The sequence below is a fragment of the Micromys minutus genome (assembly GCF_963924665.1).
Source record: "Micromys minutus genome assembly, chromosome: 21".
In the NCBI taxonomy this organism is placed as follows: domain Eukaryota; kingdom Metazoa; phylum Chordata; class Mammalia; order Rodentia; family Muridae; genus Micromys; species Micromys minutus.
Window position 1 is genome coordinate 12,644,080 of NC_137956.1, and position 25,163 is coordinate 12,669,242.

Below are 25,163 nucleotides of genomic sequence, written 5' to 3' on the forward strand. Positions count from 1 at the left end.
AATCTCATACCAATAGATAATAGCCTTGCACAGTTCCGGTGTTCAACACCTATTTAAGTGGCTTTTAATCACAAACATTGTCTTTCTATAACAGAAAGCTATATTTATATGTAACTATATAGCTATATTTATATATAATATATTCAATATTTTATAGTGTGGTCCAACTAAGAAGCAAGAAGTTTGATGGAAGAAAAGCTTTTTTCATTTATCCCAATAGGAAGAAAGCTCCATAAAGAAGTTCCCTCACTTTTAATGTTCAGTAGTAATAAGTTTATTCAGAACATGTTTGGCATAAATGTAATCTGCACAAACCCTTGATATAGGAAAATGTAGTATATAGAAAAGATGTAAAGAGAAAGAGAAGGCTGAGAAGAATGGCCAGGATTGGTCACAGCAGAATCATTCTGTGCCACACTAAGGAAGCTGATGTCATAGACATCAAGGTTCTATTAATAGAAAGACACATGACTCATTCCTTCACCTGAAATAAATTCCTCGACCATAATGGAATGCAATGTAAAGAGGACAGAACTAGAAAAAGACAAGACAAAAGGTTGCACTTCCCAGACAGATTGAAGGAGCATGATTTAAGGCACTGAAAGCAAGAGAGGAGTTGGAAAGAGTAAGATATGACAAATATTTCAGAATTAAAATTTCTGGTTGACAGATTACACTTGACATTACTGATGGAGACTGAAAGTCTAGGGTGGATTCTGACAAGAGAAAAAATTAAATAGCTGATACTCGGTCATCAGGCTGTAATGCTAGGAAAGATCTGGGGGCTCAGGTATAGACAATAAATATGTTGTAAACTTATGTGTATTGCAAACAATATCCATATATTGAGATGTTTAGTTTTATCAGTCATGAAATTTATACACAAGTCCATATTTATTTAAAAATATTTTTTCTGCTTTTCTTTTTTTTTTATTTTTTAAACGACTTTATTTTGCAAAACAAAGATAAATGTACAGATTTTAAAAATTTTTTGCTTAAAATTATACATTTTTGTCAGTACTGTTTTTTCAGACATTAAAATAAATTTTACATAAAACCATGTGAATATATTTTTAGTCAGTACTTGATTTTTTCAAGGGCTTGACAGTATGCATTGAAAACCTACTAGTTGCAATAAGCGTAAAGTACATGCAAAACAAAACGCAACATGGAAATAGTCAAAGTCTTCTTGTTTTGTGAATATATGTATATTTTTTGTTTTCTTTATTTCTTGGACTTCATACAGTCTGTGAGTTGTTTCTGGGGAAGTGCAAGCCTCTGGGGTTAGCATCCCACTATCAGTGACTGCATATTATGTCTGTTCTTTTGTGACTGGGTTATCTCACTCAGGATGATATTCTCTAGATGCAGCCATTTTCTTAAGAATTTGGTTAAGTCATTGTTTCTTGTGGCTGAGTAGTATTCCATTGTGTATATGTACCACAATTTTTGTATCCATTCATCTTCTGAAGGACATCTGGGTTCCTTCCAGCTTCTGGCTATTATAAATAGAGCCGCTATGAACATTGTGGTGCATATATCTTTGTTGTGTATTAAAGTGTCTCTGGGGTATATGCCCAGAAGTGGAATAGCTGGGTCTTCAGGTAGTACTATATCCAATTTTCTGAGGTATCGCCAGACAGATTTCCAGAGTGGTTGTATTAGCTTGCAACCCCACCAACAGTGGAGAAGTGTTCCTCTTTCTCCGCAGCCTCGCCAGCATCTGCTGTCATCTGAGTTTTGGATCTTGGCCAATCTGACTGGTGTGAGGTGGAATCTTAGGGTTGTTTTGATTTGCATTTCCCTGATGGCTAAGGATGTCGAGCACTTCCTCAGATGTTTCTCGGCCATTCGGTGTTCCTCAACTGAAAATGATTTGTTTAGCTCTGTACCCCATTTTTAATAGGGTTATTTGATTCTCTGGTGTCTAGCTTTTTGAGTTCCTTGTACACCTTGGATATTAGGCCTCTATCTGATGTGGTGTTGGTAAAGATCTTTTCCCATTCTGTTGGTTGCTGTTTTGTTTTCTTGACGATGTCCTTAGCCTTACAGAAACTTTGCAATCTCATTAAGTCCCATTTGTTAACCTGCTTTTCAATTGAAAACATCATTTATAAAAGAACTACATCCTGAGCAAAAGATGCAGATACTGTGCTATAATTGTATTCATTGGGACTGAGCGCCCCACAATATGTTGATGTCTGCATCCTGGGTTAGTCTCATTCTGCTGTAAAGAGGAGGTTCTCTGATACTGTAGAAGTTACATGTATCTGTGGGTATAAGGATAAGACTTAAAGATTGGTGAAGAATTTTACTTGTCTAGCCAAATGACACTAATAGGTTATTATCTTAGTCCATGACCTCACTAGCCCCAGGAAGCTGGTTAGGGTTTCGTTACCAGGCATAGTTTTCTCCATATGGTGTGTGCCTTAAGTGCAATCATACAACTGATGGTTGCTACCAATATGTGAGTGCTTTGTATCACACTTAAATGCTTAACTTTCTATGCTAGAACTTGTTATGGTTCATAGGTATTGGAACAATTAGAAGTGTTTAATTTTCCCAGTTTTTTTCTGGAACCATGGAATAAACTAGAACTCAAGAAAGAGGCATTCTGGTCAGATCCATCTAGAGAGTCATTTAAGTCTGTGTTCTAATTGTGTTCTACAACAGGAGCTATAATCAAGCTCTGAGAGGCAAACAAGGGATGCATTTATGATCTATGTTGTTTTGACAGTCACTTGGGCTGTGATGACCAATCATTTGAAAGGATGTTTTTCATGTCTGGTACAAGAAGTTTTGTTTGTGTATGTGTTCTCAGCCCAAGTGTTATATATATATGTGTGTGTGTGTGTGTGTGTGTGTGTGTGTGTGTGTGTTATGTATAATTTGGTGCAAAGATACTATAATTCCTTGAGCCTTTTTTAAAAACAACATTGATGTCATATGTCATTGTTTCTCCTTCAAGACACATTGTCTTAGTTAGGGTTTTATTGCTGTAAGAGACACCATGTCCACAGCAATCCTTATAAATAAAAATATTTAAATGGGACTGGTCTACAGATCCAGAGATTTAGTTCGTTGTCATCATGGTGGGAAACATGGCAGCATGCATACAAACATTGTGCTGGAGGAGCTGAGTTCTACCTCTTGATCCACATCTAGCAAGGAGAAACTCCTATACTTCAGCTACACTGAGTATGGCTGAAGCATAGGAGACCTCAAAGCCTCCCACCCAACCCCTATTATAAACCTTGTCCAACAAGGCCATACCTACTCCAACAAGACCAAACAAGGCCATGCCTCCTAATAATGTTGCTTCCTATGGGAAAAGCATTCAAATATATGAGTTTAGTAGGAGGTGGGAGCATTCCTATCAAACTACCACAAACTTCTACATCACATATCCTGCATCTATGGATCAGAGAACATTGTAAAAGAAGAAGAAGGAGGAGGAGAAGGAGGAGGAGGAGGAGGAGGAAGTTTATAGGAGCTAGAATTACATGAAGTCTGCTGTAAAACAGTCTTTCCCAGAAATGGCTGCATAAACAAGACAATAGAAATACTAATGAACAAATTAACAGGGAAGAGAGGATTTTTCATGAGGGCTTATTCTAAGGATGAGCTTCTTATTGATTTTCTAGTGCAGTGGTCAGCCCTGAAACCATGTGCATATAAACAACGAAGACACACTCCGCTTGTTGTGTTTAGTATTAGTCCTCAGGATTTTTTTCTTCCCTCTTGACTTAGATTCAGAGAATCTAAGCCTGCAGATAAAATTTTCATTTACCAGAGGTGACCTTAAGCAAATCCACACTGACAATCACAAGGATAAAATCCAAAACAAGTTCCCTGGTGTTATTAAAAATAAACACTGAATGAAATACAAGGAGTGAATATAACCAAGTATTCATAATTCTGGCTTCTTGGTTCACATAATCAAGAATTATTAATATTTCTGTTATTGTTGAATTTCATCTCTTTTTCCATCTTCTCAAGAGGGAATTTCAGTATACATTTTTGCTCTTGGCTTCATCTTTTGGGAGCTCATGAAAAATGATACATAGGTGGTTTGCACTCAGTGCCAGAGTCAACACTCTTTCTGTTCCGAAAACCTGAGGACACGAAAATGTTTCTTCTTCTCATAAGGACTTACTCAAGTATTTATATGTCCTGTAATATTTGGCATAGATTATATTATTCCTTCATATTTGGGGATATTTTTACTTAAAATAACATATTTCACAACTAAAAGCGAACTACCTCTGAAGGAATGAGTACAACTTTGTTTCAAATTATTTTTCTTCATGTCACAGTGGAAATACATTTTGAAGCTTCTTGTGCACATGCCCTTTTTTCCTTCAAGCAGAAATCCTAGCACTGCGCGGGAAGTCTTAGGAAGCAGTGAGGACCGGGCATTCCTCCTCATTCATGAAACGTGATTCAAAGAACAGTCATCCTCTACACAGTCTGCATTTAATCACTTGGATATTAAAATTTGTAACAGAAAATGTCCTGTTCCCAGTAGATAGTTTAGGTAATTTTATGCAAAGAAGAGGCAGAGAATTTTAAGTTGCTCAAAGATCATGATTTAAAGTCGAGCAGACAACTTCACCTTTCTAGAAGTCTTAGTAAATTTTTGGTGTTTTATGACCAAGAAATTTTCATGCAAAAGAATTTGCTGCTCAATATTTCATTGTTAAGTAGTATTTTTTAAACACCAGGTTAGTGGCAAACATTTGGAATGACGTTCTAGTAAGGATGTTTCATATAGACACATCAACCTAATTGGAGCATATTTAGACTGTCTTTTTAAAATAATAGTATTACTACATAATGACACTTTACTACACAAGGAAAACAAGTGACTTTTCATATATCTCTGTGGATCAAACATTTAAGAAGTTCAGTTACTTAGAATTGTATAGTATGTGGCCATTGAAAAAATTATGAGATTATTTATTGTTGATATACATGACCTGTCTTTAATACTTGAGAATATGTATTATCTATCCACATGAGTCTATTTCATTCCTACTTGTGCATATACTTAAAGCCAAGGAATGAGGAGAATCATGAGACAACATTGTTTGATAATTTACACATGAACACTAAGTATATGTCCTTACCTAACCCTCATTTGACATAATATGATTTTATTGAAGGCCATAAAATTATCTATATATTTAAAGAAACCACAACTAGTATGTGGCTTCATCCCTGGAACCATTACTACAAAAATACACTGAACATTATAAAAGGAAATTTGTTATTGTAATTGTAATTTAAATTTTTTAGGCTATTGTGAATGGGAGAGATTCTACAGTCTCTCTAAGAATGCTTGTTATTGGTATATAGAAAAGCTACTAATTATTGAAAGTTGATCTTTGCTCCTGACACTTTGTAAAGATTTGAATAATTGATTGAAGTTGAGAGAGTGGGGTGGGGGACTCTTGTGTAGAATATCAAATATCTGCAGTCAGGGACAATTTACTTCTTTTTCCAATTATACCTCTTCAATTCCCTCCTCTTGTCTTATTGCTCTAGCTAAAGCTTCATCAATGAATTAAACATGGGTAATACTATCTCATCCCTGATTTTAAAAGGGTTACTTCCAGTTTTTTTCCATTAAGGAAAATGTTGGCTTTATTTTTGTCATTTTTTATGCTGAGATATATTTCTGCCAGACCGACTCTCTCTTAGAGAAACTTTTACCATGGAGGCATGTTGAATTTCATCAAAGTCCTTTTCAGAATCTACTGAGATGATTATGGGACATTTTTGTCCTTAAGTCCATTTATATGATTTACTACTTTGATCAACGTACACATGCTGAACTATGCCCTGAGTCTACAGGATAAAACCAACTTGATTATGGCAGATGTTCCTTTAGTTAAAATGCCTATATTTTGTTTGTAAATATTTTATGGAAAATTTTTGCATGCTTAAATTATTCCAGTCTTTGCATAACATTTGTAACATGTTGACTTTTTAAAGTCAATATACAAATTTGTACGGAATTCTTTTGCTTTCTTCATAATTTACTATTTAGAAAATTTCTACATGATTGTGTATTTTATAAGTCTCAGCATATGTATTTTTCTTTCTAAAGTAGAACACTTTCATTTTTAAATTTAATTAAACATTTTATGTCTTCTTTGGTATATTTAAATTGTTGCTCATATTGCTCTCTTATGCTATCACATATTAGTAAGCAAAATAAGGTTAAAAACACAAATGTTGAGATATGGTGACACCGGTCTGGCAACTGAGAAGTCTAGTAAGCAACAAGTAAACACATGTGCAATGAAGTGGGTACTAAATAAAGCCATGAGTCAAGTTCACAATAAGATTCAATTAGACTACTATGGGCAGCACATAACTGAAAACTATCAGGTTGTTTGTATCTGGGATTTTGCATTAAAAGTATTCTTAAACAGCTAATTATTGATAACTAAAATGCAGGGAGATAGAAAACAAAAGACAATGAACTTGTGTATCTTAATATGCTTATTTTTTCCAACAAAACATATTATACCTCTTCTTAGTTAATGTTATATAAGCATACTTTCTGTGACATTTATTAAATAAAATGAATTAACTTTATTTCTAAAGTTATGACAGCTCCAATAAAATCTAAGTTAGACCGCAAATCTCAGAAACACCTAGAGTTCCCTCAAGCAATAGTGGAATATGAGTTGAGGCCCCATGGGTACATATTTGACATTCTCCTGAATAAAAGGATAAGGCTTGAATTCAGCTTTGAAACCTGATAAAATAAGGAGATTCCACATTCTGAGCATGATGAAATACCCGCATCTCATGCCCATGAAGCAAGCCCTAAGCCACAGCTCTCTCAGTCAGAGATCACAGCTGCCGCACTTCTGAAGTTGTGGTTATGCTTATGAAACTACTGTTTTCAATTATTTCATATTTCAAAAGACACAAACCTTTTATCCAGACTAAAGATAACTCACAAGCTTGAGACAAAGATCTAAAATTTTCAAATTCAATTTGAATGCCTCCAGGTAAAGGCATTCTAGTAGAGACTATGTATGGAAACACGAATCCTGGAAGGGATGTTATTTGAACTCAAATGATAAAAGCAGGGTTTCTTACATTTTTTAGCAAAAGCCTTTTTTTGCTATCTTCTTTAACACCCATTCATTTGTTATTTAATCTATTGTGTTAACTGGTGGGATGGATAAGTGGGTACACCTGAGTATGCAAGGAGGTCCAAGAACACCTTGTGAGAGCTGGTTCCCTCCATTCACCATTGGGGTTCTGGGGTTTTAATTAAAGTTATCAGACCTGGCAAGTAAGGGACTTGACCTGCTGAGCCATTTGCTATTCCAAGCAAAAAGACTTTTGAGTACTAGGAATGTAGGTCATCCCCTGAGAAAGGCAAAAGAAACACGTCTGCAACATAGTAAATTTGAACACTGTCAATTTGACAAAATTACATTTAGGATGGAAACATTTCTGGTTGTGTTCCTAAGATGTTTTTAGAAATGTCTACACAAGGGGTGAAGACTCATCTATTGCAGGTAGTACCATCAAGTTGGTTGTTGTCCTAGTGTCAGGAAAAGGAGCAACAGAGCTGAGCAACCACATGAGCCTCTGTTCTAACAGTGGAAGCAGTGCTGTTAGCAGCCTTATGCTCTACTGATCTCTGGCTAGGTCTCCTTTGCTATCATGAGTTGTGTCTACTCAAACCTTAAGACAAAATACTCAGTATGTTCCTCAAGTTTAAGTTAATACATACAGATTAATGTAGTTCTTACTCATCATTCAAGATGTTTGACAATCCAAGTTGTCAAAATGCACTGGACAACTGAACACAGTGTACCAAATCTCATTTACTATGTTCACAGCACAATCTCTATACCTAAGCTTCAAAGAACACTGCGTAAATGGGGAAAGATTGTAAGAGCCACAGAACGGAGAGACTGTGCCTTCTAGATATGGCAATGGTATCTACACCCACACTGAAACAACACCTGAACGATGGCACACCAATAGACATGTCAACATGGATTGGGGAAACCTTATGGGGTTCCAACCCTAGGTAAAGAGCTCTAGGCAAGTGAAATAATTAGTTTCCCCCAGGGATCAGCCTCTTAATTGTTTATCCAATACTTACTGGTCAGCCTTAAAAGCATATATACATACAAAAAACACTTGGTGCACTCATAAGGTTAGATAATACATATATTATTGCATATATAAATGATGATGATGATGATGATGATGATGAGAAGAAGAAGAAGAAGAAGAAGAAGAAGAAGAAGAAGAAGAAGAAGAAGAAGAAGAAGAAGAAGAAGAAGAAGAAGAAGAAAAAGAAGAAGAAAAAGAAGAAGAAGAAGAAAAAGAAGAAGAAGAAGAAGAAGAAGAAGAAGAAGAAGAAGAAGAAGAAGAAGAAGAAGAAGAAGAAGAAGAAGAAGAAGAAGAAGACGAAGAAAGAAAGAAAGAAAGAAAGATAGTCTTTTAAGAAGGCATTGAAGCATTGGGAGGAATTAGAAGAAGGAGAGGGAGGGAGAATATTATAACTGTATTTTTACTGAATGTAAAAATATAAAATAAAAGCACAATGATCTACACTGATTAAATTAAGTGAATTATTGTGTCAGTGATAACCCAAATTGATGCAAAAGTCCTTCCTACTTCACACTAGCTTCATCCCTGTCTATTTAAGGTTGTTACTAAATTGTATCCATTTTTAACAACTGGATCATATTTATGCACTAGTTTTTATGTTAAGCATTATAACCACCTTGAAAAGAATAGGAGAGGACAATCTTTAATGGATAAGGTATGTCCATGGTATGCTTGGGAGATGGAAGTTCACTAGGGCAATACAAAGTTTTTGAACAGGTAAGTACCAATATTCAAAGTGTTCTTTAAAGTAAGTTGCTCTGAAGTCAAAGTAGAAGAGGAGAAAGTAATAATATAATTATGGGTTAAACAACTAAGTAAGAGGCTTGACTTACTATTTTTCTCATCACTGTGATAAATTACCTAAGAATTACTTCCTTATATTGTTACTTCCAACATCATTGTGAATCAGATAAGGGAGAGTTAAAACAGAGGAAGGTATGTCTTTCAAAGGCCTGATCCTGGTGACTTATATCAACCATCAAGACCCACAATTTCTAAAGGTTCTGTCATCTCCTAAAGTAGTGCCATCAACCTCAGACCCATTGCTGAAAACATGAGCCTATAAAAGGTACTCCAGCTTGACGCCATAAGTGACTCTCATGGTAAAGTTCAAGGCTATGCTGACAACAGTAGAAGTTGAAAAACAGAAAAGAAAATAGAACAGGAATGATATAGAGAGGCAGACTTGTGGAGGGCAGATCTCTGATGGAAAAGAACTATCCTGGTAAAAGAAGGATGCGTGTTCAAAGGGAGGAAGATTCAAAACCTGAAATAATTTATAGTAACTAAATTCTTTGCACTAGCCATCCGCTAATTCAACCTAAATAGAAAACTGTTTTTTACATCTTGTTTTACATGTACTTTATGCTCATTGTAACTAGTAAAATTTTAATGCATACTATCAAACCTTTAAAAAAATCAAGTACTGAGAAAAATGTATTCATATACTTTTATGCAAAAATGCTTAAAATCTGTACATTTATCTTTGTTTTTTAAAATAAAGTTGTTCAATTTAATAAAATAAAACCTGTTTTTTGTTTGTATTGAGTGCCTGCAATATCCCAGAGATTGTATTATGTGCTTCTGACATACTGACATGAACTAAGTAATTTTTTTTGTCTGATACTCACCCAGAAAAGCATCAAGTTGAAAGATATATGGTACTTCTTTCTCTCAGTTGAAGGGCCATAACTCTACTTTCATTAGAGCATATGCCTAAGTTTTCTCCAAGTCCAGGTACCTCACATTATGCACATACACTTCATGAAATAATTGATCAAATATAATGTAGCATCTTGTGGGTTAAGTAGAATCTTGAGACCTCAATTTGAGTGTTTTGTGCAAGCTAATAAACAGATACTCTTTATTATATGATAGAAGCCCAGAAGTGTGAATCACTTACAATGTGGCAGCCACTTTACCACCATGAAGTCACCTTTGTCTAAGAATGAAGCCCAATTCTCTGCAACAAGGCAGAGTTAGACCCAAGGTTATGAAAGCAAACCATGTCCTTATGATATCATTTGAACCCGGTCATTTAAATTCTATTTGACCAAAGCTTTATTCTTAAACTCGGTTATGTGAGGCAATAAATTCTATTTTGGGTCAAGCTAGTTTAGTTTGGATTTTTATTCAAGTATAATCAAAAGTAATCTCATCATCACAACTATGTTGTTATAAATTGTCTTATTTTTCTCCAGACATCAGATAATTTTGAAATAACCTTCCTGTAAATATTTCATTGCAAAACTAAGGTACATTACAAATTTTAAAGTATTTGGAGTCTAAGAAGGATGGAATGTCTGTGGAAATAATAAATGACTATATGGAAAATTATAGGATCTTCCCATCTGTTTTAGATCATGATATAAAGTTTACAGCTACATATTCTTCAATTACCAGAAACTTGAGAAATCTGCTCTTTAAACCATCCTTAACTTTTATTATTTCAACTTTGAGATAGCACAAATGTCAGCAAGTGATTGCTTTACTTAAAAAAAATAATTGTAGTTAACTGTTCAATTCCAGGTGGAAAATACATTTTTCCAAAAATACATACACTTGTTTTTGAGAATCTTACATTTTATTAAAGAAGATATACAGCCTGACCACTAAAATTATGTCCTGAAATCAGTACATGCTGCCTGAGTTTTGGCAAACGTTGTGTCATTGATCACGTATCTGCAGTCTGTATGAAGCTTTGTCAGTTTTCATGTGATCTGGACAACTCTTTGGCACTACTTAGTGGACATTGTCCGGGTTTAATATGAACTTCTATGTTTGGCATAAATCAGACATTTAGATTCCAATGGCTGTTCAATGCTCTTCTGGTCTATAGTACTGCCCCACTATCCATCATCATAACTCCTGCAGTTCTAATTGTATGTCATCTGAGTGACAACAGGTACTTCCTATCACTTCTGTGTTCTACATTCCTGTTGGAAATGGGAGATGGTTCTCATATGTGGTCACGGGGAAAGAATCTATAATCATGGAGCTTTAGAATCCTATCAAATTTCTATTAAAGAGGAAAAAAGCCTAGACACCAAACCTTCTGCTATTCCTATTGATCATTCATCCCTCAAGAAGGTACACAGCTTTTGTCATAACCTTTTATCCACAACTGAACAGAAACTGTTCTGTTCAACAGTGGTTCAAGATAGTAATGATAAAAACTGAAACCTGGGCTATATAGAAGCTTCCATATACATATAGTCCACAAATATTACACACACATACACACACACCCACACATATGCAAACATGCATGCACACTCATGCACACACAAACATACATAATAGTGAGCTTACCATATAATGAAGCAATAATACCCCTACAGTACTGGAGTAACAAATAGTACAGGAATAAGTGTGCAATTTATTTATTTATTTGTTTATTTGTTTGTTTGTTTGTTTATTGCATCAAGCTGGTATTTATCTAGAAGTTTTGTCCCTTCTGGCTAGTTTTCATGGTGCTAGAAGTTGCTATGCACACTAGCAGAGGAGAAATGTAAGAATTAACCATACCAACTATGAACCTTGAAAACTACAGACATGCCTGCCAGCATTATCCCCCAACACAACTGTTTTTTATGGTAGAAAGCTCTTTTTAAAACAATGTTGGTGCTAATTCATATGTTGAAGTTTGGAACAATTAGTTCACAGTTTATAAGTTGGTGGCTACATAACGCTCCAGCCTATTCATTCTATTGTCTATTACCAACACTCCTGGAAGACAAGGGGGGAAACTGCTCAGAGGAATTTTCTAAAAACAGTGAACTGTGAGAGAAAAATGAAGCATGGTATGAGAAATTGGGTATAATGGCAGTCTATTCCCTGTAGATTAATCTCCCTGAAACATCCTGCCAAAAGACTGCTTTTTATCTCTGGACTCTTAATATCCTTCTTGGCTGGGTTACTGAACTGGAAGGAGAGGTGCATTTGTAGACTTTTACTCATTTTTTTCCTTCAGGAATAAAATTGGGGGTTCTGTATTCTCATTCACATTAGAATAAAAAATGCTTTCTTTAAGTCAGCCTGTCTTAACACTTCCAAACAACTCAGACTTTAGGACTGCACAATGTAATCCAATTTAAAAGCAGCGGGTTGACTTATAGTAGTTCACACATTGTCAAAATTCAACCATACACTCATGTTAAAAGTGCACATAAATTTAGTGAGTGCTACAAGTGTGAAGTTAAAGGTGAGATTTTCACCCAGTTTCTTGGTCCCTAAATAATGAGATTTATAGAAAAGCTGGGATTTCAGACTCCAGAATTTAGGCTACAGAACTACATGAGCATGGCTGTAATGTGTAGATGTTATCATAACTTAAGTTTTCTTCACTTCATGAGAACTTCAATAGGCCATCATTTATTTACTTAACCAATAGTCCAATACTGGCTTCTCTTCTATGTACCAACCACCTTGACTATCCTGAATGTACCACTTGGTTAGTTTATATCTGTTTGGTATCTCCTTCTTGTTTGACAACTATTTATAAACATTGAATAGAACTATAAACCATATTCATTTCTTCATCTCAACATGTTTCTTATCTTATGTAAGAAAAAAAATCATTCTAGATCTAGAGTAAATGATATATGTTTTACTTTTAGGCTCTCTAATGGCTTGTCTCAACTTGACAGCATCTAGGGAGATAAACCTCTAGACATTCAGGTGATTGATTGCTTCAATGAGGTAAAAGGAACTGCCCACTGTGAGTGTCACCATTTACTAGGTAAATGAATCTAAGCTGCATGCAAGTGGAGAAAGCAAGAAGAGTACTGGGCTGCACACATTCACTCTGACTGTGGATGATCTGCTGCTTCAAGCTTGTACTGCCTTGACTTACACGCCAAAATAGAGCTGAAAGTGTAATTTAATATAAACCTTTGCTTCGTTCGGTTGCTTTTGTCAATGATCTTTTTATTACAAAATGAAAAACACTAAGACATGTTCCTTTATTTAGCATGAAATGTTACAGATTATTATGAGAGAAACCAAAGAAGAAAGTAATTTTTTTCACAGATTTCTATGAGGATTGATACTATGTTGTGTCATTTTAATAAGGAGACTGTATAGTTAGCAAATATAAAAATCACCTTGTTCACTCATCATAGCACCTCTATATACTTTTGGTCCCTTTCTGTTTACCACATTCTCCTGAAAAAATCAAACCAGGAGCCAGATGTGGTGGTATGTTGTGGTTTGAATGTAAAATGGCTCTCATAAGCTCATGTGCTTGAACACTTGGTCCCCAGGTGGTACTGCTTGTGGAGATGCAGAATGTAACTCATTAAAACAGGATTTATGATAAGTGCTTGCAATCCAGCTACTCAGATTAGATCTGAAGGACCATTCATGCCCAGGAGACCAGGAACAGAATAGGCAACATAGTGAGGAACAGCTTAAAGAACAGAAAATTAAAACCACAATAAAGTTCTATGGTACTTAGGTTAATAGTTTTTAACTAATGAAGATCATGAAATGTAATAGCTTATTATAACAACAAAAACAAAAACAAGATTACCCTTTTCTCCATTTTATTGACTCAGGGGTTTGTGCTTCACTGGGCAACTTCTCCATACTGTATTTGGTAGCCAGAACCACCCTTTGAGAACTTTTAATCTTCAGAGTTCTGTATGTGAGTCCAGGACACTCAGTTTTAATGGTATTTGTAGAGCATGGATGCTAGGTTTCAGATGGAAAGAGGCAGAAGTTGCCTATTTCTAAAGGTCTGATCTTAGAAATGACAAAATAATACTTTTACTACACCTTATTATCCAAAGCAAGACCAGGAAAATAGATTTGACCACTCGCTGTAAGAGACTGCAAATGATCGGCAGGATTGCTATCTGTAACTAGAAACTTTTACTACCAATAGTTAAATATTAACCATGTACCTATTACCATATCTACTATGTCACCTGTATGTGTGCACACATGCCCATGTCACACTGAGCAAAGTTGAATACTCTTTTACATTAGAATCTATCCACTTGACCAGGATCATTGTTTTATTAACATTTCTGTCCTCTGCATCACTATTTTCCCTCTTCACTCTGTGTGTGTGTGTGTGTGTGTGTGTGTGTGTGTGTGTGTGTGTGTATCAAAAGTAGATACAGAAAATGGTTATTCAGTTAACAGTGGTAAGATATGAAAGCATATACAACAAGTAACTGTATATGGATTGAGTAGAATATATGTACACCCACATATATGTAACAATTAAAGGTACTGAGGTAAAACCTAAGATGGCCTCTCTTACTGTAACTCCTAAATTAGTCTTTTCTGGGACTGTATGATGTGTCTTGTCTTTGAAATTTATATATGCTCCCCACTTTCTGGCTGGCTTACTGTCCTGTTAAGGTGGTCAGGCTAGAGCAATGACAGGGTCTCTCCTTTGGGTGGCAAGCAGTAGCCTATGGGGCTGGATGCACTTGACATGCAGAAGCTTCTCTCTAGGTGTTCCACTGTTGGCCCATGTAAGACTTGCTCTTCCGCCTCCTAGAGTGGTTGATAACAGGAATGAGATTATGGTTCTGTTTGGTGTATATATCAATAGTGGAATCCTGGGGAGTTTCAAAAGACATTTAAAAGATCTAATCACGGGTTTCAAGGCAGGAGAGGAAATGGATTGTAGCATTGTATCTGAAGAAAGAAAATGGTTGAAAACAGAATGTTCATTGGGGACCTGCACAACCTTAAAAAAGGGATCAGCTAGCTCTACAAACACTTTAAACAACATGAGAAGTATTGATAAAACAGGAAATGCGGTACTTGAGCCATACATCTGTTACCATGGAGAAGGTGAACAAAACTTTTCCTGGCAAGAAAAGAGCTTTGTATGCTCTCTGTAATAAAGTGGGGCTTCTTTGGAATCTGATATACACAGTGATACATGTACTCTGTTATGTGCATTGAAGTCTGTCACACAGTCTTCTGTTAAGATTACTTATTTACAGCCTAGTTATACTTTGTGCTTTTAGGAATATAATGCTTAGAATCATTTATTGCTGGGGAATTCTAACACTGGCCCTTTGTGTATGATTTTAATGAAAAAAATTGTTTTGTATTTTTGGAGATGAAACCCAAGAGTTTTCTTATTCTATAAAAAGTTCTGCCACTAGCTACCCAGATCCCTGGAAGTGTAATGATGTTGTTGTTTCTAAAGACTCTGCCACATCAAAATGAAACAGGAACACAAAATTACACTTTTGCACTCTACTCATTGAAATAAAGTAGGTAACTTCTCAGAGTAAAAAAAAAGAAAAAGAAAAAGAAAAGAAAGAAAAGAAAGAAAGGAAATGGAGGCTGTGCGTTTAAGAGGGAGCAAGGGGATTCATAGGAGGGTTGGAGGGATAAATAAGAGGAAGAAGTGTATCGATATGTTCATTTAAAATTTTAGATATAATATTAAAACATGTTTAAACAAAATTCCTACTCTGAAGCTATTTTATCCCTTGTATGCTTTATATTTTCTGTTCTACTCTATAGCAAAAGCTCTAGAAAATTGTTTATGTGAAACATCTTTAATTCCTTTTAACACTCAAACAAGATTTTTATTTGTCTTTCATCTAAATCTCCCTTCCCTTAACCACACAGTTACTTTGAAATGCAGACTCTAACTCTCTTTTCTTATCCTTCTCTATCTGTCAGGACCCAGGAGTCTATCTTACTGAATTAGAACAGCTTCCCACTGCTTTCTCCTAGACATTCTCCTTTCTAACCTTGGCTGCAAAAACAATGAGGTCCACTGATTCCCTTTACAGGAATCTGTACCCCCTCCACTTTTCTCAATGTCTTTCCTGAGTTCCAGCCTCAGTTCTACTTCAATCTTTATTGTCACTCACAATTTAAAAACTTTCTTTATTTTTTAAAGGGTGGATTTAATATGTTTATGCTTTTATTAATTTTTTCTTGCAACTTTATTTTTTTAAAAAGAGGTATACATATACAGATTTTTAAAGGCATTTTGGCATAACTATATGAATATTTTTGTCAGTACTTAATTCTTTCAGAGGTTTGATAGCATGCATTGAAATCCCACTAGTTACCATAAGCATGAAGTACATGTAGGACAGATATTGTCTGAGACTCCAGTACAACTTCTATTTCCAGACCAAATTCTTTGCTGTTCTTAATGGCCCTCTTGATATTACCACTTGGATATTAAATCAGAATCCCAAGCTACCATGTCCCCAAATGAACTGCTAATCTCACCCCAAATTTTCCTCCCACAGATTTCCCATCTCCATAAATGATAACGCCATGCTTTCCAGTTGCTCTGGCCAAAATGTTAGCCCAGTCATTGACTCCAAATCCTTCTGATTTTGTCCCCACTGGATCATTCTTTAATGTACTTTATCTGAGCTCTTCTTACCAACATGTCTTACTTAGATTATTCAAATATCACCCACTCTTATTTCTTTAATGGTCTGTTCTCACCACAGTATACACCGGGATAGAAGAATATTTTAAATATAAGCCAAATTATCTCATTCATCCATCCATCCATCCATCCATTCATTTAAATCTCTGTAGTAACTTCTGATTCACTCAGAAATAAATGGTTATGTCCTTATACTTCCCTTCAACAATGATGTATAGTTGATTCTCACCTCTGTTATTCTGTGCATATGATCTTATGCTTTACTGTCCTGACAACCACTGTAGTCTTGACTGTGCTCACTCTTGGATCACAGGTTTTTTAAAGAGCCCTTAAACCTATACATACCTCTGTCAACCAGTCTCTTTTGTCCTATCCTCAAGGACACATTTTGATCTGCCTGCCTATTGGTTTAGTTTATGTGTCCTTTCCAGTCTTCAATCTCCATAATTGCAGTGGATTCTGTGACTGTGGATTATCAAGGCCAGCATCTACACCAAGGATTGCAAAGATGTGTTGCATCAGTAACTCCATCTTCTTTCTCTGTTCCATGAAGTTGCACGTGTTGTACAAGAGGTATTTGCACTACCCATTGCTAGACATTTCCTTAATCATGACGTTGAGTGACATAAGAAGGTGACACTTTTAGAGTTTTACATCATTATCACTGATCATGTGTCCCTATCTTTTTGTGTTCCCCTTCATTTTAAATGTGTTATTCAAAAATAGAAGTAGTTACTTCCTTTTCTTCTGAATCCCTAACTTCTCACCTTTCCTTGTTTACTCTTGACCAGTATATATACTTTTTATATATATTCTAGATCCACATATACCCCCATCATCACATACTCCATCCTTGCCAGATCGTGACAGGAAGTAACCCTGCAGACAGCCATGGAAGATCTCTCCCAAGATACTGTTTTTCTTCTTTTATCAGATATTTTTTTTATATTTACATTTCAAATGTTTTTCCCTTTCTGTGTTTTCCCTCCAGAACCCCCCTATCTCCTCTCCTCCTGCTTCTATGAAAGTGTTACCCCACCAATCCACCCACTCCCTCTCACCTCCCTACCCTGGCATTCCCCTACACTGGGGCATTGATCCTAGATTCAATCTTAGGGACCAGAGATTTCTGGCATGGTACTAGGACTCAGTGTAGCTTTCACCATCATTTCTGCCCCAGTCTCCTTGTTCTCTGTGCTTTAAGCTTTGCCTCTGCGAATATTTTTAAATTTGGCTCCATAATTTCTGTCTTTGGTGTTTGCTACTGTCTGGAGCAATGTGTCACTCTGTTTTAACAGCATTTGCACATTCTTTTGTAAAAACTCAACACTTGAGCAATGATGATGCCTTCTAGACACATTATTGAGAAATGGTGAAAAACTTGAGCTTCTCAGATAAATTTGCGGTGAGTTTTTGTTTACTTTATTTGTATCTGTGTGTGTTTAACATGTTTTGTTGGGATTTTGTTAACGTATTATCTTGTAATTCTGTAATATTATTGACGTATTTTAAAAATAAGAACATTTTATGTTTTGCAATTAACATTCCTCTTGTAAATGCTCGCTTACAGTGTTGTTTTTGCTAACTTGGTAGCATGTTTCTAATTAAGGGTAAGGTTAGGAATTTGCATATTTGTTGCTATTGTAGATGAAAGCTATTTTATTGCATTTATATGGGACATTTGGGATAGCATATTTTATATTTAGAACACCTATCTATCTTAGTGTCTTTTCCGTTAGCTATGATAAAATCCTGTGACAAAAGAAATTTAAGGGAGAAAGAGCTTATTTTTGGTTCATAGTTCAAAGTATAGTTCATCGTGGTGGGTAAGTCAAGGCAGCAAGTACTCAAAGTAAATGGTCACTTCATACCCACAATGAGGAAACAGAGGGTAATGAAAATTTATGTGGGTTCCTTGGTTACTTGCCTCCATTTGTGTAGTCTATAATCCCAGCCAGGGAATGGTGTTGTTGACAATGAATATACAGTCAAGATAACTCCCATAGGCTTTCTCAGAGGCCCATTTTCCAGATAATTCTACATCCTGTCAAGGTGATAAATGGCACCATCAGGAAATTTTAGCATCTTTCCTAGTTCCACACTTCAAAAAAATATAGTTGTTTCTCATAATTGTAATAGATATTATTATCTCATCTCTGACTATATTTCTTGGTGATGTTTGTTATTTAAAATCATCTGGTTAACAAAAAATTTCCATCAACAAGAATAGCATAGGCTCATTAATATTAAGAATATGTTTTAATAGTACATGTTCTAGAGTAAAATGCTTGAGGAAAAAGGCAGATGTGTTTGTACATGCTTGAAATGCCAATGCTGCAAAAGAGGAGGCAGAAGGCCTAACCTAGTCTACATTGTAAACTCTATGCCTGGTTGTTTTATTGTAGGGAAGGAGTGCATTGGCAGATAGGGGACAAGGAATGCTGCAGAGAACTTACCATGCAACAGATCTATATGAGAGATTTATTAGAGGGTAAGCAGGCCTCAGCTGAGATGAGGACAAGGGAGAGAGTGAGATCAGAGTCAGAGAGAAATCAGAGACAGAAAGACAGAGTGACAGAGGCATAGAACCGGGCATGATGGCAGGGTCTTTATAATGGCACATGTATGTGACTTGTGGAGACAGTCACACACATGTGTCACATCTGGCAATGGGTGATGATATGACTGCTCACACTGAATCATGGAAGGTGGACTGGGGAAAACCTGCTTCTGCAATGTGGGCAGTTTCTAACACTAGTGAGAGCCTGTCTCAAAACACCAACAGCAAAACCATAAACCAGGTGAATATCTGCTTGCACATACTTGTAATATATGTTCCAATATTTGTATTTGATAGTATGTTATATATATCTTACTCATGTCATTCTATTCATTTCCTGGAATGCCACATATTATATTTATCTACAATTCTATATTTTCAACCAGAAGTTTACCATGCAGATGACTTGTTGGGAACTTTACTTGGTATGAGTCCTCTTTTTCCTCATTCTTTTCTTCCATCAATGTGTCCAGTATGTATCTTTTTCATGGAGTCTTTGATTCCACACTTGGAGGGTAAACCTAAGAAGGAGGCTGCTTTAGGACAACTCAAAATGTTTCAACCAGCCTGATACACTTCCCTGAAGTTGTAAGATTCTCTAACTTTGTATAACAATATGCACATAGTAAAAATCAGTGTCAGAAAGCAGAGAGATTCTAAGGTTTATAATTGCTTTTTTAGGAGTGTAGTGTTGAACATAACCTAATAAGCAAAAATATCTAGAATAAAACTAGTGTTGTGATAAGAGCAAGGCCATCAGAACAAAGTTGAATTGACTCATAAAATCTTAACATCATTCTATGAGCACTGTTTGTTAAGTCAGCTCACAAGACCTTAGATGAAGTTCCATGTTACACTGGTAGGCATCAGTCCTGGATCTAGCAAACATAAGAGGAAAGAAGAAAATGCAGCACGGTTACTCTGCTTGCACTGTGTGGCAAACACACTTCTTAGTCTTAGTGTAGGCTTCTTGATAATGAAGCCAGACATTCAAAGCTTGTAGAGCTGGAGACTGGCAAGCGAGATACGCAGCAAAATAAGTATTTATGCATAGCTGCCCAGTAGTCTACAGTTGGCATCTTATTAAAAAGACAGATGTGAGAAAACTGCTGATCTCAAAGTAGCAACATTTACAAAACTCCTTTGCTTCTCACGATACTCTCAATCAGAACAATCAATTGAAAGCATGAAATCAAGCTACCCTCACATAGGATCCATTCTTTCTCCCAGTTCTACTGGCATGGCAAAATCTCTGTTCTCCAAAGGCTACCCAATATCATACACTGAATCAGGCATAATTCAATTACTCTGTTGGTGCAAAAGAGGTCCCTTTGCATCACCCAGTATAACTTTGGTTGGGGGAAGATATGTGGATATTTTTTTCTGGAGGTGTTGAAGAACAGAGTTCATTTTAAGATTTTGAGGAAAGCAATTCAAAGATTACAGCACAAGGATCAGTTGACACATTACAATGTCTGCATTAGTACACATGCACAAGCACTGATCCCTGTCTTCCAAAGCTACAAACCCTGGGTGTCGCCCTTGTTGCATGTATGTGCATCTGCTGAGCCAGCGTCCTCTGCCACTTTGACTCAAAACTGTCCTCTGCATCCAGGCATTAAGTCACTATACCGGACACGCACCACTGGAATGCTGTGACCTACATACGGTGTATGTGGTTTGCATTTTCAGTAACTGGGAGGCAATTTAATTGTCTGACTCAATTACAGTAAGTGAGAGCCAGACTGCCAACTCTTCATTCACCTCATTGTAAATGGACCCCTCAGAATCAAGCCAGCTTCGTGATGGAGAAGCTGGGTCAGCAAAGCTGTTGGGGAAGCACAAATGTTAGAGTCTTTATTTTGAGTGAGCTCTTGGTTTCCTCCATCCTTTGTTTCCAGATCTGGCTTTTTGAAACTGGTCAAACTCTAGGACCAAGCGTGCAATTGAGTTTGACTTGCACAGATTAGGGATCTTATTTGGGGCAATAGTTTTCTTAGGATAAAGCCAAAAGAGAAATCCTGCCAAGCTGTAGAAACCTTGCTTTATCTGTTTTGTCCTGCTGTTTGTTTTATTAAGCTGTAAGGCATGCTTTCTATGTGGAACTCTATGTGGAACATGCTTTGATTCTATACTTGTCTCAGTCTCAGCAACAGGGAATTAGTTCTGATGCATGAGACTAGACTGCTTGATGTCCTCTTGAGTCCTGTGCAGACTGGTTTGCCAAGGGACTGTTGTGACTTGCCAAACCTGGCTTCTGACCAAAGAGTGCAAAGCAGGAAGAGCCAGAGAACTGTCAATCATCAAGAAGCATCCCAGTATCCATGGAGAAATAACCAGTCTGACTCTTGCTTTCTGTGCCTAATAGCCAAGGAATGTGTTCGAGCCTTCTTATTTGGAACTAGCCAAGCAGTAGGTGTTAAGCATTCTCATCTTTGGAAATTGTGGTAAGAGATAATGGAAGGAATTCTAGACAAGAATAAGGATGGAGCCTGCCAGTTACCATGATAAGCCTTTGAAAAATGCAGGCAACATTCTAGCAAGAATAGGAAAATATAGTGAGAGGACATCCTGGATTTTATGTTTTGGCACTAAAAGCACCTAATATTTATAGTTGCTATAAAAAGTCCTACAGCTTGATATAGGCAGACAGCCACCAACACTTCTTAAACACTGTAGTAGCCATAATAGAAACATTTTAGTCCCATAAGCTAAGTTTAACTTACCAAATGAAAGGCTCAGAATGCAACAGAAATGGCCAAGAGGAAAAAAAGACCTTTAACCCGAAGCAACCTTTTTTAATTTGGTAAAAGATAGATGATGTAATTTACCATCTAAATTTTTTCTAAAAGATTTTTTTAACTTTTATTTATGTATTATACACACACACACAGACACATCATCCTATGTATATGAGTACTTACATCATGTATGTGTACCACATGCAAGGTTGGTGCCTGTAGAGGCCAGAATATGGCATTGGATTCCCTGGAACAGAGTTACACATGTTTCCACAATTTAATGAGCCACAGTAGTTGACATGAACTGAATTGGGGTTCTTTACAAGAGCAGCCAGTGCTCTTATCCACTGAGCCATTATAGACAATCCTTAATTCTTTCTAAGGATGAACCTAAACCTCATTAACTACATTCACCTTTTCTTTCTCTGGATATAATTTTATGTTACATGATCTGGCTCATATTTTACCTTCTGTGTGAGACTTTGGAATACCATAACTTGCTCATATAGAGTACATATACACAATACATTGATTAACACAATACATTTCCATTGTACCTAAAGGCATCATCTCAAAGTCATATGTTTGTAAATATTTCTCTGGAATTTAACTGCAAAGGAAGTTCTCAGAACACTGACATTTATTCTATGGAAACTTTTTTTTTTTATATTCATGTTTATTCATTTGAGGACATTGTGGCAGAACACCTGACCTTCCAGCAAGGAAGAGACAAAATGTCATATCCCAGTTTCTCTTCTTTCTGGACTGTGTCAAAATTTTTAGGGTTTTATTGACTTTCTGGTCTGATGGATCGGCACACACTTGTGATACACAGGAACAATCCAAGAGTTCATTTGCTTACAGCCGTGTCCACTGGCTGCTCTCTGGAAGGCAGGAGCAGCAGTTTCAATACACCTAAGGCCATGAGGCAAACATGCAATGAGCCTGTGGACCATCCCATTCACAGGCCTGGAGAAAAACAGCAAAACTTCTATGAAGGGAGACACTTGTTATCAGTAGTTATTTTATTGTAAAGGCTGGATTCCAGGGCAAAGAATATTCCATCAGCTTTTCTGTGACTACTGATCACTTCCTACAGGTTCCTTTCTGGTTCTGGCTGGCCTCTGTTTCCATGGCCATTTCTTTCCAGAAGATCTACTCTGAGCACAAAGAGGGCAATCATTCCCACAAAACCCTTCTTGGTGTGGAAATATATCCCAGAATCCTATTTACATATATCCCAAAAACTGTCCCCTTCTCAGTCCCCCCTCCCACAGTCCCCTTTCTACTCCTCACCTCTTCTCTTCTGAGAGGGTGCTGCCCTGCTCCAGATATCTCCCCACCCTAGCGCATCAAGTTTCTACAGGGTTAGGAACATCCTTTCCCACTGTCAATACAAAGCATCCCTATGTGCTGGGGTCTTCAGTCCTGCCATTTGGTTGGTGGCTCAGTCTCTGAATGTTGCCAAAGGTCCAGATCAGTTGAATCTGTTGTTCTTCCTGTGGAGTTCCTATCCCCTTCATGATCTTCAGTTCCTCTTCTAACTCTTCTAATAAGAGTCACTGTCCTCTGTCCAATCTTTGCTGTGGCCATCTGTCTCTGTTTCAGTCAGCTCCTGTGTACAACCTATCACAGTAAGGTTATGCCAGGCTCCTGTCTGCAGGCAGAGTGTCATTAATAATGTCAGGGACTGATGCTTACCCATGGGTTGTGTCTCAAGTTGGGGCTGTTATTGTTTCACTATTCCTTTAGACTCTGCTCTATTTTTGTTCCTGCATTGCTTTCAGACGGGACAAATTTGGGGTCAAAAATTTTGTAGGTGTGTTGGTGTCCTTATCCCTACACTGGGAGTCCTGCTGGCTACAGAAGGTGGCCTCTTCTGGTTTCATGTCCCAGCTGTTAGGTATCTTGGCTAAAGTCACTTTCATCAGCTCCTGGGAGCCTTTCCTATCCCACGTTTTATGGGGCTTCCTAAGATTCCCTCCTTTCCTCAACCTTCAGCAGCTACAGATTTCCATTCATTCTTTTTTTTTTTAATTTATTTATTTTATGTGTGTGAGTGCACTGTAGCTGTCCTCAGACACACCAGAAGAGGGCATCAGATCCCATTACAGATGGTTGTGAGCCACCATGTGGTTGCTGGGATTTGAACTCAGGACCTCTGGAAGAGCAGTCAGTGCTCTAACCACTGAGCGATCTCTCCAGCTCCCTCCATTCATTCTTATGTCCCCCTGGCTCTCTTTCTTGTCTTTCCACACACCAGGTCCTAAACCCCCCATTCCCCTCTCTAATTCATCTTCGGCCCAGTTTGCTTCTTTCCTCTGGCTATTACAACTATTTTATTCACCTTTCTAAGTGCGATTCAAGCATTCTTTCATGGGCCCTCTTACTTGTTTTCTTTAAGGCTTTGGGGCATATCATGGATATTTTATTCTTTAAGGTTAATATCCACTTATCAGTGGGTACATACTATGCATGTCCTTACCTCACTCAGAATATTTTCTAGTTCCATCCATTTGCCTGAAAAATTCCTGTGCCTCTCAAGTTTTTTATATCTTTGCTTTCAAAGTTTGAGTTTGCAAGTCATAGATAGTTGGTTTTATATGAAATGAGATGAGATGAACTTCAAACCTGATTAAAACAAAAAACTTTGCCATGTTTCATGACAAATAGAGTACCTCATGTGGAAATAGCCCAAACTAGAATTTCATTTTTATTTTTTTACACACAAAATACAGTTTCCCTTATTTGACTTTAAATTTTATATTCAACTTATGTTTTCTGCTGGTTCTTTACATGGAAATTTAAAGTTATCCTGCATCCTTTTGGGAAAGATATGGAATTATTAAAATCAATTATGCCTTACGGTAAAATAAAGTATTGTTCAAAATGTCAAGGCATATTCTCTGTCTACATTTTCCAATCTGTCTTTAAAACATACACTTGGGTGATCCAGGGACACAGGCCTGGTGAGAAGGCGTTCCGAGTAGCCAGGAAGCAGAGAGATCTCTGCCAAGCACTTGGAAAGTGTGTCGCCCTTCGCTTGGTTCGGGGAACCAGGAACCCTGCATTGGGCGGTCTATTTCAAGCCAGCACCCCTGGGTTGCATAGCAGGTGCACAGGCCATCTGCCACCAGGAACAGCAGAGATCCAGGGACACAGGGCTGGTCAGAAGGCGTTCCAAGTAGCCAGGGAGCAGAGAGATCTCGGCCAAACGCACAGAAAGTGCCCACCCCTCCCCTGCTTGATTGAGAGAACCAGGAACCCTGCTTTGGGCTGTCAGTTATCAGCCTGCGGCCCATGTTTACAG